The 11,486-nt window shown below is 42.2% G+C and overlaps 1 long non-coding RNA gene across 1 annotated transcript; it reads left to right on the forward strand.

Moving 5' to 3' along the window:
• Nucleotides 1-7,392: 7,392 nt before the first annotated feature.
• On the forward strand, nucleotides 7,393-8,740 carry LOC116397248 (uncharacterized). Its single transcript, XR_004213667.1, has 3 exons — nucleotides 7,393-7,470; nucleotides 7,983-8,104; nucleotides 8,391-8,740. It is a non-coding gene; the product is annotated as an uncharacterized LOC116397248 (long non-coding RNA).
• The last annotated feature ends 2,746 nt before the right edge of the window (nucleotides 8,741-11,486 follow it).

Genomic DNA, 11,486 nt, shown 5'->3' on the forward strand with positions numbered 1-11,486 from the left:
AACAGTTTGAACACACACACACAGTCAATACAGAAATATAGGAGGATGTCATCCAGTGCAACAGTATGCCTCATCCATGTGTTTTTAATAGTTTCTGGAGAATAATGGAGCTCTATGGCACAGAAGACAAAGATATATAAGGCTTGGATACTTCATTCTGTTACTTCATTGACATGACTCTTTATGACAAGTATGGCTTCATCATTTTACCAAATGTTCAGGTTTACTGGCTAAACTGGTTCATACTCTGAACACAGAATATAGATTATGACATAACAAACAACATTACGTCTGAGAATACATTAGGTAGTGGTAAGACCAAAGACTGAAGCCAGTGTGTGTGTGTGTGTGTGTGTGTGTGTGTGTATGTACGTATTCTCTCCTGCCATTACTAGTAGCGTCCATCACCATCATCAACACGAGGGTCAACCAGAGGACGGCCATCCCTTATTTACGCACACACAACCACACTACACACACAGCTCCACTCACACTTTTCCAGCATTGTAAATTTTGTCGATGTGTGTGTGTGTGTGTGTACAGGGACATTTAAATGAACAAGATTTAACATTAATCTACCCTTTCATTAATGTACCATAATGGACAAGTTGTGTTCACCATCCAATCACATAAACACTCCAAAACACACACACTGCAGGACAGTGGTGCCCATGCCATTGTTAGCTCTATTGTTGAACATGTGACACTCACACACACACACACCCCAGCTCCCTAATCCACAATCTGTGTTTGAAATGCAGGGCCAGGGTCAAGGATTACAATAAACTCTGATGATGAAATAATGCAGGAATTCTTATTCCAGCGGAGCGCCAGATCATCTCTACTCCAGAATACTCAACGAGGAGAGGGAAGAGGAGAGAGAGAGGGAGGAGGAAGGGAAAGGAGGGAGGAGATGATAGTGGATACAAGAGAGGGACAAGGAAATGTTAGGAGGAGAAGGATGAGGAGGAAAATAAGGAAGAGTACAATGACAGAGATGATGAGACATATGGGCAGGGAGAGGGAAGAAAATAATGAAATGGAGGAAGAGGAGGGGATGAGGCAGAGGTGGAAGGAGGAGAGGGGAAAGAGCAGGAAGCAAAGTCCAAGAGAGAGCAAGAGAAAAATGAGGAGAGATGGGTTGGAGTAAAAAAAGGATGAGCTGAAATGAGGAAAGAGAAAAGGAAACGAGAAGAGAAGATGGGCGATGCTGAACATTGAGCAGGGGACAAATAAAAAAAGAAGGCAAACCAAAATAAATGAAAATGATTTTTGTTACAGTGGGAAAAGTTGATTCTAAAAGTAAAACAGATGCTGAGAAAAGTGAGCACACATTGACATGTGGTGGCAGGTTGCTTCAGCAGGCTTCTAAATGCAACACAGTGTCACTCCCAACTCCTCCAATATGGCAGCTTGGTCAGTGGCTCTGCGCTTCAAACTAGGATGCTCTACATACCCCTCTAGGTGTCAGTGCCAGTTAAAGCGTGTTACATGCCTGGAGTCTTTTCAAAGTAAACCTCCATCATAGGTTTACTTAGCTTTTAGGTTTACTTACGCAACAGAACTACTTAGGTTTAGGAAAAGATCATGATTGGCATCAAAATAAGTTAGGTAAGTTTGTTAGGTAAAATACGTAACTGAAGTCACTTGGGTTTGTCAGATATATAACAAAACGAAAGTAAAATAAATGATATATATTCATAATATAGATATATTAAATAATTTTGACCTGGTTTCACACAGGACACAAACATTGGTCTCCCAGCTGAAAGTCCTGTGTTAGTCTGACCCGTCCATGCTCCCCTCTCAACAGCCCTCACTCTTTATCCTATGTCACTTCCTCTGACCGATGTAATGGGTTTACATTAGAGTTATAAAGCCTGGTGTAGCTGACGCTGATCGGTGTATAAACGTTGCCATGACAACACCGGAAGTTGACTTCCACGATTTGTATTATTATTAGTTTATTTCTGCAATTATAATACATGTGATGTTTACTGTAATTTTGGGTACCTTGTGTTAAACTCATTATCGTTTTGCCCTTGTTTCACTGATGATGATAGACAAGCTTTTGTTGTTGTAACATGACCATTAACCCGGAAGTTAAGCGGAACTCAGAAAGACGACAAATGGCGGGTGAAACCAGCGAACCTTTTCTTTCCCGTCATGTTATTCTCCTGCTGGTCTACCAGGCGAACACGGTAAAGCTTATTAAGTTAACTGATTAAAGTACTGTTATACTTGTTGTAGGTGATGAGACAGAGTATTTGTTTCTTTGTTGTTTGTACATGAAGCTATTTTGTGTCTTCTAGTTTTCACGGTGTTCCATGAGAGGACAATAATAAACGTGAACATCAGTAAGAAGCATGGACTCTTTTATGACCAGTGTGGATACAGTGAAAACGTAGCCTAATTTCATCCTACCGAGGTGCTCCATTCCCTGCAGTGAACCAGCGTGCAGTTCGGCTTCATCTACTACAGAGGACTACAGCGGACTACAGGTCTCAGTGTGCAGTTCTGCTTCATCTACTACAGCGGACTACAGCGGACTACAGGTCTCAGTGTGCAGTTCTGCATCTCCTGTAGCGGACTACAGGTTTCAGAGTGCATCTTCAGGTCAGACTGTGCAATACATAAATTCCACCTCTGGTAATTGATGGACAGTTCCACTACAAAGTTATTAAGAGATTGATCATTGTAATAAGAATGTACAGGTGCTCAGGACTGTAGAGAAAAGAGTGATACAAAACATAACTGTCCTTATATTAACTGTCATTCTTACTCAGGCAATGCTGTTAAATTGATAATTGTTGCTCCTGTAAAGTTACAAAATGTCAGTTAATAGTGATTTGTTAGCCGAGCAGGTTGATTTCCTGTCAGAAGAGCAAGAATCAGCTCAAAGAGATAAGAAGTTCAAGTCAGCATATGAGAAATGGAAAATCCATGTTAGGGACGTCCGTAATAAATTAAAACACAAGTGCCCTGAGAGTGTCTTGTATGGCATGATGGATGTGGTTGAGAAGCTTGAGTCTGAGTTGAAGCAGTTATACGACAACACACGACTCCAAACAGTACCAAGCCAAGAAATTCGGAGAAAAATTGATGCATGCTCAGCTGTATCAGCAGATTTATTGAGACTAATGAAAGTACGCATGATTGAAGAAGGAGAAGAATTTGATCCTGAGGTGGAAAAATCAAGGTTACGGATGCTGCTCGACAGTAAACACGCTAGGTCCATATATGGGTCCACAGCTTCCAGAGTTACTGTACTCAGCCACCGTTCCAATCATCTCTCAGAGTCACCAAGTATTTCGGCTAAGAGAACAGATACAGCTGCACAGTTGGCTGCAAAAAGAGCTGAAATTGAAATGGAAGCTGTCATTGAAGCACAACGTCAGCAACTGAAAAGGCTTGAAAATCAAAGAGACATTGAGGTCATTGAAGCGAAGCTTAGAGTGTATACTGAGGAGGAGTCAAAGGAAAAAAGTGAGAAATACAGTCCTGTAGGAAGCCCTGTGTACAGTCAAGTGAACGATACAACTCCACATGCTCCCTATGCAGGATGTCAGGGAGGGCAACTTACAAAAAATGAAGCATCCTTAGTGCAGACACTACAGGAGTCAATGGCTCTCTCTCGACTTCCAGTTCCAGAACCTTCTGTATTCTCTGGAGATCCACTGAACTTCACAGAATGGAGCACAAGCTTCAAGGCTCTTATAGCGAGACGATGCTCAAATCCTGCCGATAGGTTGTTCTACTTACAAAAGTACATCGGTGGGGAGGCAAGGTCAGCTCTTGAAGGCAGCTTCTACAGAAAGGACGATGAGGCCTATCAACAAGCATGGGATAGGCTGAATGCCAGATACGGTCATTCCTTTGTAGTGCAACGGGCCTTCAGAGATAAACTTAACAAGTGGCCAAAGATAAGTGGGAAAGAGTATGTTAAGCTAAGAGAATTCAGCGATTTCCTGCAAACATGTAGCAACGCTATGCCCCATGACAAGGGTCTCCAGGTACTGAACGTCTGTAAAGAGAATCAGAAGATGTTGCTCAAACTCCCTGATTTGGTAACGTCCAGGTGGAATCGTTATGTCACGGAACGGCTGGATCAATCCAAGGACTATCCAAACTTTAGAGAGTTTGCTTTGTTCATCTCAAGGGAAGCATGCATAGCGTGCAATCCGGTATCATCGCTGCATGCGTTAAAGCCCTCTGAAGAAAAGCCATTTAGAGAAACAAACCGCTCAAAGGCAAACGCCTTTGCCTCAAATGTGAAGGACTCGGATGCATCAAGTATCATAATCGAATCCAATAATGTAGAAGAGCTCAAGCCAAATAAATGGAACTCAGTGGCTGACAACTCAAACCCAGGCAAGTGTATGTGTTGTGGAGAAAATCACTCCATACACAAATGTCAAATGCTGATGGAAATGTCTGTGGAAGAAAAGAGAAGGTTCATTCACGATACTAAGCTGTGTTTTGCATGCCTGAGGAAAGGACACTACTCCAAAGACTGTAAGAACAAAGCCATTTGTGGAATATGCAAAAGGCACCATCCTACTCCACTGCATGAAGATCATCCCGCAGCAAACAAATCTTTTCCTCAAGGTGTCCTGCAAACTAAAGTAAATACATCCTCACTATCATGCTGCGTGGCTGGAGGTGGATGTGGGAGCACGTCAATGATCGTTCCAGTATGGATCTCAGCACCTAACACCCCCGATTCAGAAACCCTGGTGTATGCCCTATTGGACACTCCGAGCACTCACACATTTGTTGACCAGGAGGTATGTGAAAGACTGCAGGCAGTGATGGAACCAGTGAAACTAAAGCTTTCCACTATGATGGGAAAAGATTCAATTGTGAACAGTCAGAGAGTTAGTGGACTTAAAGTCTGAGGGTTTTCCTCAGATAGCTTGATTGATTTACCGCCTGCCTATACAAGGGATTTCATTCCGCTGGAATGTACGCACATTCCGACCTGCAAAACCGCCAATAAGTGGAAACACCTTGAAGTCATAGCTCAAGAAATGCCCCCGCTAATGGATTGTGGAGTAGGACTTTTGATTGGTTATGACTGCTCCAGAGCACTGGCGCCACGAAGGGTTATCTCTGGAGGCGACGATGACCCTTACGCCATTAAGACTGACCTAGGTTGGAGCATCGTAGGAAGCGCACCACAACGCCCGAACTCCATAGATGTGACTGCTCTGTGTCATCGTATATCTGTCCGGGAGCTTCCACCTGTGACGCCAGCTGCTGTTATTCGAGTGCTCAAGTCCGATTTTGTGGACACCAGAGCAGGAGAAAAAAAGCATATCTCAAGAAGATATTCAGTTTCTGCAAGTTTTAAAGGGAAGAATCCAGCAGAACGAGTGCGGCCACTTTGGGATGCCCCTTCCCTTCAGAGCACGTCCTCACCTCCCTGACAACAAGAAGCTTGCCCTAGTCCGGCTGAAGCACCGTAAAAGGAAACTTGACAGAGATCCTAAATTCAGGAATGACGATTTGAGATTTATGGAAGGTGTCTTCAAGGATGGTGATGCAGAGAGAGCAGACAAACCTGAGAAGATTAGGGTAGTTTTTGACTGCTCTGCAAAGTATGAAGGCACTGCCTTGAATGACCATCTGCTAACAGGACCGGATCTTACAAATGGAATGACTGGAGTGCTCTGCCGGTTCCGTAAACATCCCATTGCAGTCACGTGTGATGTGGGAAAAATGTTCCACAGGTTCCACGTTAGCAAGGAAGACCGAGATTATCTGCGGTTCCTGTGGTGGGAAAATGGAGATACCAACTCGGAACCTAGAGAGTATCGTATGAAAGTTCACCTCTTCGGAGCATCATCATCTCAAAGCTGCGCCAATAATGGCATGAAGCATCTGGCCAGCCAAAACGAGCAAGAGTTTCCATCAGCAGCTAGCTTTATCAGAAAGCATTTCTATGTAGACGATGGCCTCATAAGCTTGGAATCCGTTGACATAGCAGTCAAACTGGTGAAAGAAACCCAAGTGGTCTGTGCTAAAGGGAAGTTACACCTTCACAAATTCATTTCCAACAGCCAAGAGGTAATGGAGTCCATCTGTGTCACTGAGCGTGCTGTTGAAGTGAAGAATGTGGATCTCAACTACGACGATCTTCCAGTGCAAAGAGTGTTTGAAGTAAGGTAAGACATAGAAGGATTTCTGCCTCCATTCATCCTTCAAGGAAAGAGGGTACTACAACAGATGTGTCAGAAGGGTATCAGTTGGGATGAACCACTGCCCAGTGAATTGAAGCCAAGGTGGGAGAGTTGGGTGAAGGACTTAGGAAACCTTGAAAATATTCAGATCCCAAGATGCTTTACTCCTGAAAACTTTGGAAAAGTCCTGAAAGTTGAACTGCATCACTTTTCAGATGCTAGCAGTCAAGGCTATGGTCAGTGTTCATATATAAGATTGGTAAGTGAAGATAAGGTGCGCTGCACCTTGATCATGGGCAAAGCAAGTGTTGCACCCACAAAAATAGTCACCATACCAAGACTAGAGCTAACTGCAGCAGTGATCTCTGCTGCTCTGACCAATATGCTAAAGGAAGAGCTAGAGCTCGGCGTTGATGGAGAGTACTTTTGGACAGATTCACAAGTAGACCTAGGGCATATCAACAACGAAGCTCAAAGGTTCCATGTCTTCGTCGCAAACCGTGTCCAGAGAATTCGGGAAACCACCAACCCAGGACATTGGTACTACGTCGACACAGGGGAGAACCCTGCTGATCATGCCTCAAGCTAGCAGAGCTGATTAATTCAAACTGGCTCACAGGGCCAAAGTTTCTATGGCAAAGGGAAGTAGTTACAAACAACGGAACTACAGAGCTTCTGGTTTAATCAGTCAGTGATCAGTTATCTACTCTCTAGCTTAGTAAAGTAAGTTACTATTTACCCTATGGCTGTGGAGAACAGTGTTGTTTATTAATAACATTCTACTGTGTTGTGGTATAGAGTTAATAAATTGTTATTCAACTACATTGCTAAATTTTCAGATGTTCTTTGAGTGACCTTAACAAAGTGCTTGGAAATTACCATTGATTTATTTGATAAAAAAAGTGTACACTGTGTTAAGCATTACTGTCATATATTTGGATGTTAATTAATCAAAGGTAATTTGGTGGGAGTGTAGCTGACGCTGATCGGTGTATAAACGTTGCCATGACAACACCGGAAGTTGACTTCCGCGATTTGTATTATTGTTAGTTTATTTCTGCAATTATAATACATGTTATGTTTACTGTAATTTTGGGTACCTTGTCTTAAACTCATTGTCGTTTTGCCCTTGTTTCACTGATGATGATAGACAAGCTTTTGTTGTTGTAACATGACCATTAACCCGGAAGTTAAACGGAGCTCAGAAAGACGACAAATGGCGGGTGAAACCAGCGAACCTTTTCTTTCCCGTCATGTTATTCTCCTGCTGGTCTACCAGGCGAACACGGTAAAGCTTATTAAGTTAACTGATTAAAGAACTGTTATACTTGTTGTAGGTGATGAGACAGAGTATTTGTTTCTTTGTTGTTTGTACATGAAGCTATTTTGTGTCTTCTAGTTTTCACGGTGTTCCATGAGAGGACAATAATAAACGTGAACATCAGTAAGAAGCGTGGACTCTTTTATGACCAGTGTGGATACACCTGGTGTGTCTCATACAGACGCTAAAGGATCCAAGCATCAGTATTTGACGAGGTGGCAGAGAGAACAGGTTGCTTAATGACCGCAGACCTTTTTACCGACTGCCTGTGGAATCAGTGGATGTGCTCATTGCACAAGAAGCTTGATTTTACTGTGGATTGTTTGAGTCAGAACAGCAGGGAGTTTTGTCTTTTGCTGATATTTTTAGAAGCTACTTAAAAATATTAAGGATCCAGCTATAATCTTTTTGTTTCTCTCAATGAGAGAGAAAAACATATGCATTCAGGCGCTGTGTTTTTTTTTTTCTCCACATATTAGGTTTTGCCTTCATTTGATAGTGCAGCTGAAGTTGGGGAAAGGGAGAAGAGAGGTGATGACATACAGCAAAGGGCCACGGCTAGAGGAGCTCAGCCTTCGTATGTGGGCACCCACTCTACCAGGTGAGCCTTTTGAAGTACAGATTATGCTTTTGTACAACTTGGGTGTTTTTTTTCTAGTTTTGTCCATCATTCATCACGAGTCACCTGCTTTGCATGTTCTCAGCCCATTAAATGGCCGTTATCAGTTGTCATCGGGAGCATAGATTTTAGGTGGTGTGGAGCTAATCTACCTCTTAATTAGCTCAGGAGGCCGTTATCATCGGTAAGCTGGATCACCACAGGGAGGTTCAAAATTGTTAAGCAGTGGCCTCTATAGGTCGCAGCGCCTAATTTCTTCTTCTTTCAGCTGTTCCTTCATGCATTTCCATATCGCTGGTGAAATGGCCTTAACAGATTGGGTATGAAAATCAAATGTTATGATCTGTGATATACTTAACTTAAGCTACGTAACAAACCACGATCTATTCCTAAACTTAACCAAGTACTTTTGTTTTAGTTTACAACTTTTAACATGTTTAAAACTGCAACTGTTTCACAGTGCTAGGTGCAGTTTGCCCTGTCTGAAGCTTTGTAGTGATAACTGTCACAGTTCAGCTCCACACCCTCCTCACTCTACTTCTCAGCCACTCCCTCCTCATCAGTCTAACTCCCTTCACCTGTTCACTCACCGGTCTCATATCACTAATCAAACCACCATATACACTCCTGCCTCCCAGACACACATTACCAGATTGTTCTTTGCTTTTCCATGCCAGACTCTCCAGCACTCTCTCACGGACTGATCTCCTGTTACCGGCCCTGCCTGCCCCTGTTCTACCTGTCTCGCCTGACTCTCGGTAAACCCACCAGCCTTCTGTTCCTGACTCTGATTTACTCTGCCTGCTATATCTGCAAGTTCGTAATAAAAGCCAAGCATCCCTGGAATCTTGTGTGGCGCATTTGGGTCCATATACAACCGGTTACAGATAACAACTGACCACGCCCATTTAATTGACTGATAACATTCTAAATGTATTAGTTATAGAAATATTGTACTCTCTTAAATAGTTGATGAGATCTGGGAATCAGTGACATTGTTACGAGGTCTAACAGAGCAAGAAGCATGAGAAGGTTGTACACAAGCCCAGTTTAAATTACTTAATGATGGTAGTAATCATTTAAGGCACTGATAGAACATTGTTCAGTGTGTACAATCCACATGGTCATAGATTTTGGCTGTGTTGACATATGGATTCAGAGAGTATAATTTGAACTTCATTGCACACACTTATGACTTCAATAGGTGAATTCAAAAATCATAAAGTTCTTTTACAAGACCCAGTCCTACTGAAATGAAGCAATTTTGCACCAAAGCATTTTGACAATATCATGAGAAAAGAGAGGGGAGGTGGGGAATTCTGGGAAGGGGAAAGTGGAGCAGTGGTATTGGCTGTGGGATCTGAGCTGGGGTTGAGGGGAGGAGCAAGAACGAGGATGGAGGGAGGAACAGAGACAAGAAGAGGAGCTGATGAGAAGGAAGAAGCCGGCAAAAGTAGGCATGGAAAGTCCTGAGGAGGACAGCGGGAGGGAGGTGAAGGAGTCCTCCTGAATACATCATGTCTCTCTTCATCCCTCCTCTGCATCCTGTTCCTCCCATCTCGCTGCTATACATGGATCTTTGCTGAGCCCACGGCTGCCTGCATGACACGGACAGGCTATCTGCCATCTGTGTTATCTCTGATCAGATAGCAAGACTGTGAGTGGGTGTCTGCCCATATGTGCATGACTGTGTGTTACTGCTGTGGCCTTCTGGAACTATCTATGTGTGTGTGGGTTTGTATCTCTGTATATCATTTGCTAAGATTGTAAATGTACTTCATAGAAACACAGAAGTGTGTGTATGTAATTGCATGAGTGTGTGTTTGGCCCCTAACTCCCTCCACTGGGCATTAACATTCATGGAGCCAGCGGGGCATGTCAGAGCCCATAATGACCCCAGAGAGAGGCCCTGGGCTGGGGGAGGGCCGAGGAGGGGCCTGGGGGTTTGGGTGTTGATGGAGGCCTGGAGGCGAGAGGCAAAGAACTGCTGCACCAAGCTGTCTGACAAAGTCTGAGTGTGTGTGTGTTTCTGTGTGTTCATAAAAAAAAAAAGAATATTGCCCAAAGCTTTTTGTTAACTAAGTAATCCACTTAATCAACAAATTTAGAATCCTTTTTACATATTATTGTCCTGGAAATGAATTCATCCATGCAAATGACTTCTTCTTTCGAGTGTTAATCAAGCAGCAAAGCAGAACAAAGCTGTGGATGGAAGGGCAGATGTAAGGCACTCTACAACTCTGCTGTGCAGACATGGTCAGGTTGATAGTCAGGGCCAATACTGATCAATTCATAATATCAGTCAGCCAGTGAGGCTATAGGCCTGGTTGATATAATTATAATCATTATGTAATAATGTATATATTTGCAGATATTGATCACCATGTGGAATTCATATGGAAAAATCGAATGAAATCATAAAAGTTGTTCTACAGTTTTTTTTTAAGGGGTGCAGAGAAATATTCAGATGCTTGACTTGTGTCAAATGACCTCTCCAGGAATCTTAAAATACTCAATCTCAAAACTCTACTCATAGGAAAAAGTTGTAACAGAAACATGGTATACTTCTTCTGCAGAAAAATGGCCAGTGGGATTGAAATATAATTATTTATGACATGTTTTTATCCTAATGCAACCATGTGTAAGTATTGTTGTAGCTGGTTGAAGTGGAACTAATTGAACTTCTTTATATACAATACAAATAATACAATAATGCACAGTATTGTATGAATTAAATACACATCTTGTATGTACAATTTGAAAAGTAGCAACTGTACAGCTCTCTGATAAAAATAGTGAATTAAAAAGTACAACATTTTCCTGTGGAAGAGTGCACGTTTCAAGTTACATAAAGTAGAAAGTACTGTCAAAACTGTCACCATTGTGTTTTACATGAGAATGAATTCTCCCTTTTGTAGAACAAAAACACAAAATCCCATCACAACTATTCTTATGAATGTCAGAATATCATTTTATTCCAGAGTACCATTTGTGTTAGTCTGTACAAAGGTAGCTCACCTTCTAATACCCTGCTTCCAATCCTCAACTGTTGTTACCACCATGCACATGTTAGTGAATACGAATCTTTTTTAAAATATTTTGTATATTAGAAACTATTTAATGAGTGCTCTAACATTCTATGCATTTAGTTATAACGTGCATAAACACTGTTTAAACTCAGATCTAGCTATGTTAACGCTAACCATATGTGTTCCTGTGCTGAGTTTGTGTGACGTCACTTGACTGATCTGAGAACTCAAGTTTGTTTTGTTGTTTGACCTTTTAACTCTTCCCTTCTTTGTACATTCCTGAATTGATAACATTAAACTAGTGTGCATTTTCCAATTATTTATCTTTTTACGAC

Source organism: Anarrhichthys ocellatus, unplaced genomic scaffold (assembly GCF_004355925.1).
Source record: "Anarrhichthys ocellatus isolate YVR2014 unplaced genomic scaffold, GSC_Weel_1.0 scaffold64, whole genome shotgun sequence".
NCBI lineage: Eukaryota > Metazoa > Chordata > Actinopteri > Perciformes > Anarhichadidae > Anarrhichthys > Anarrhichthys ocellatus.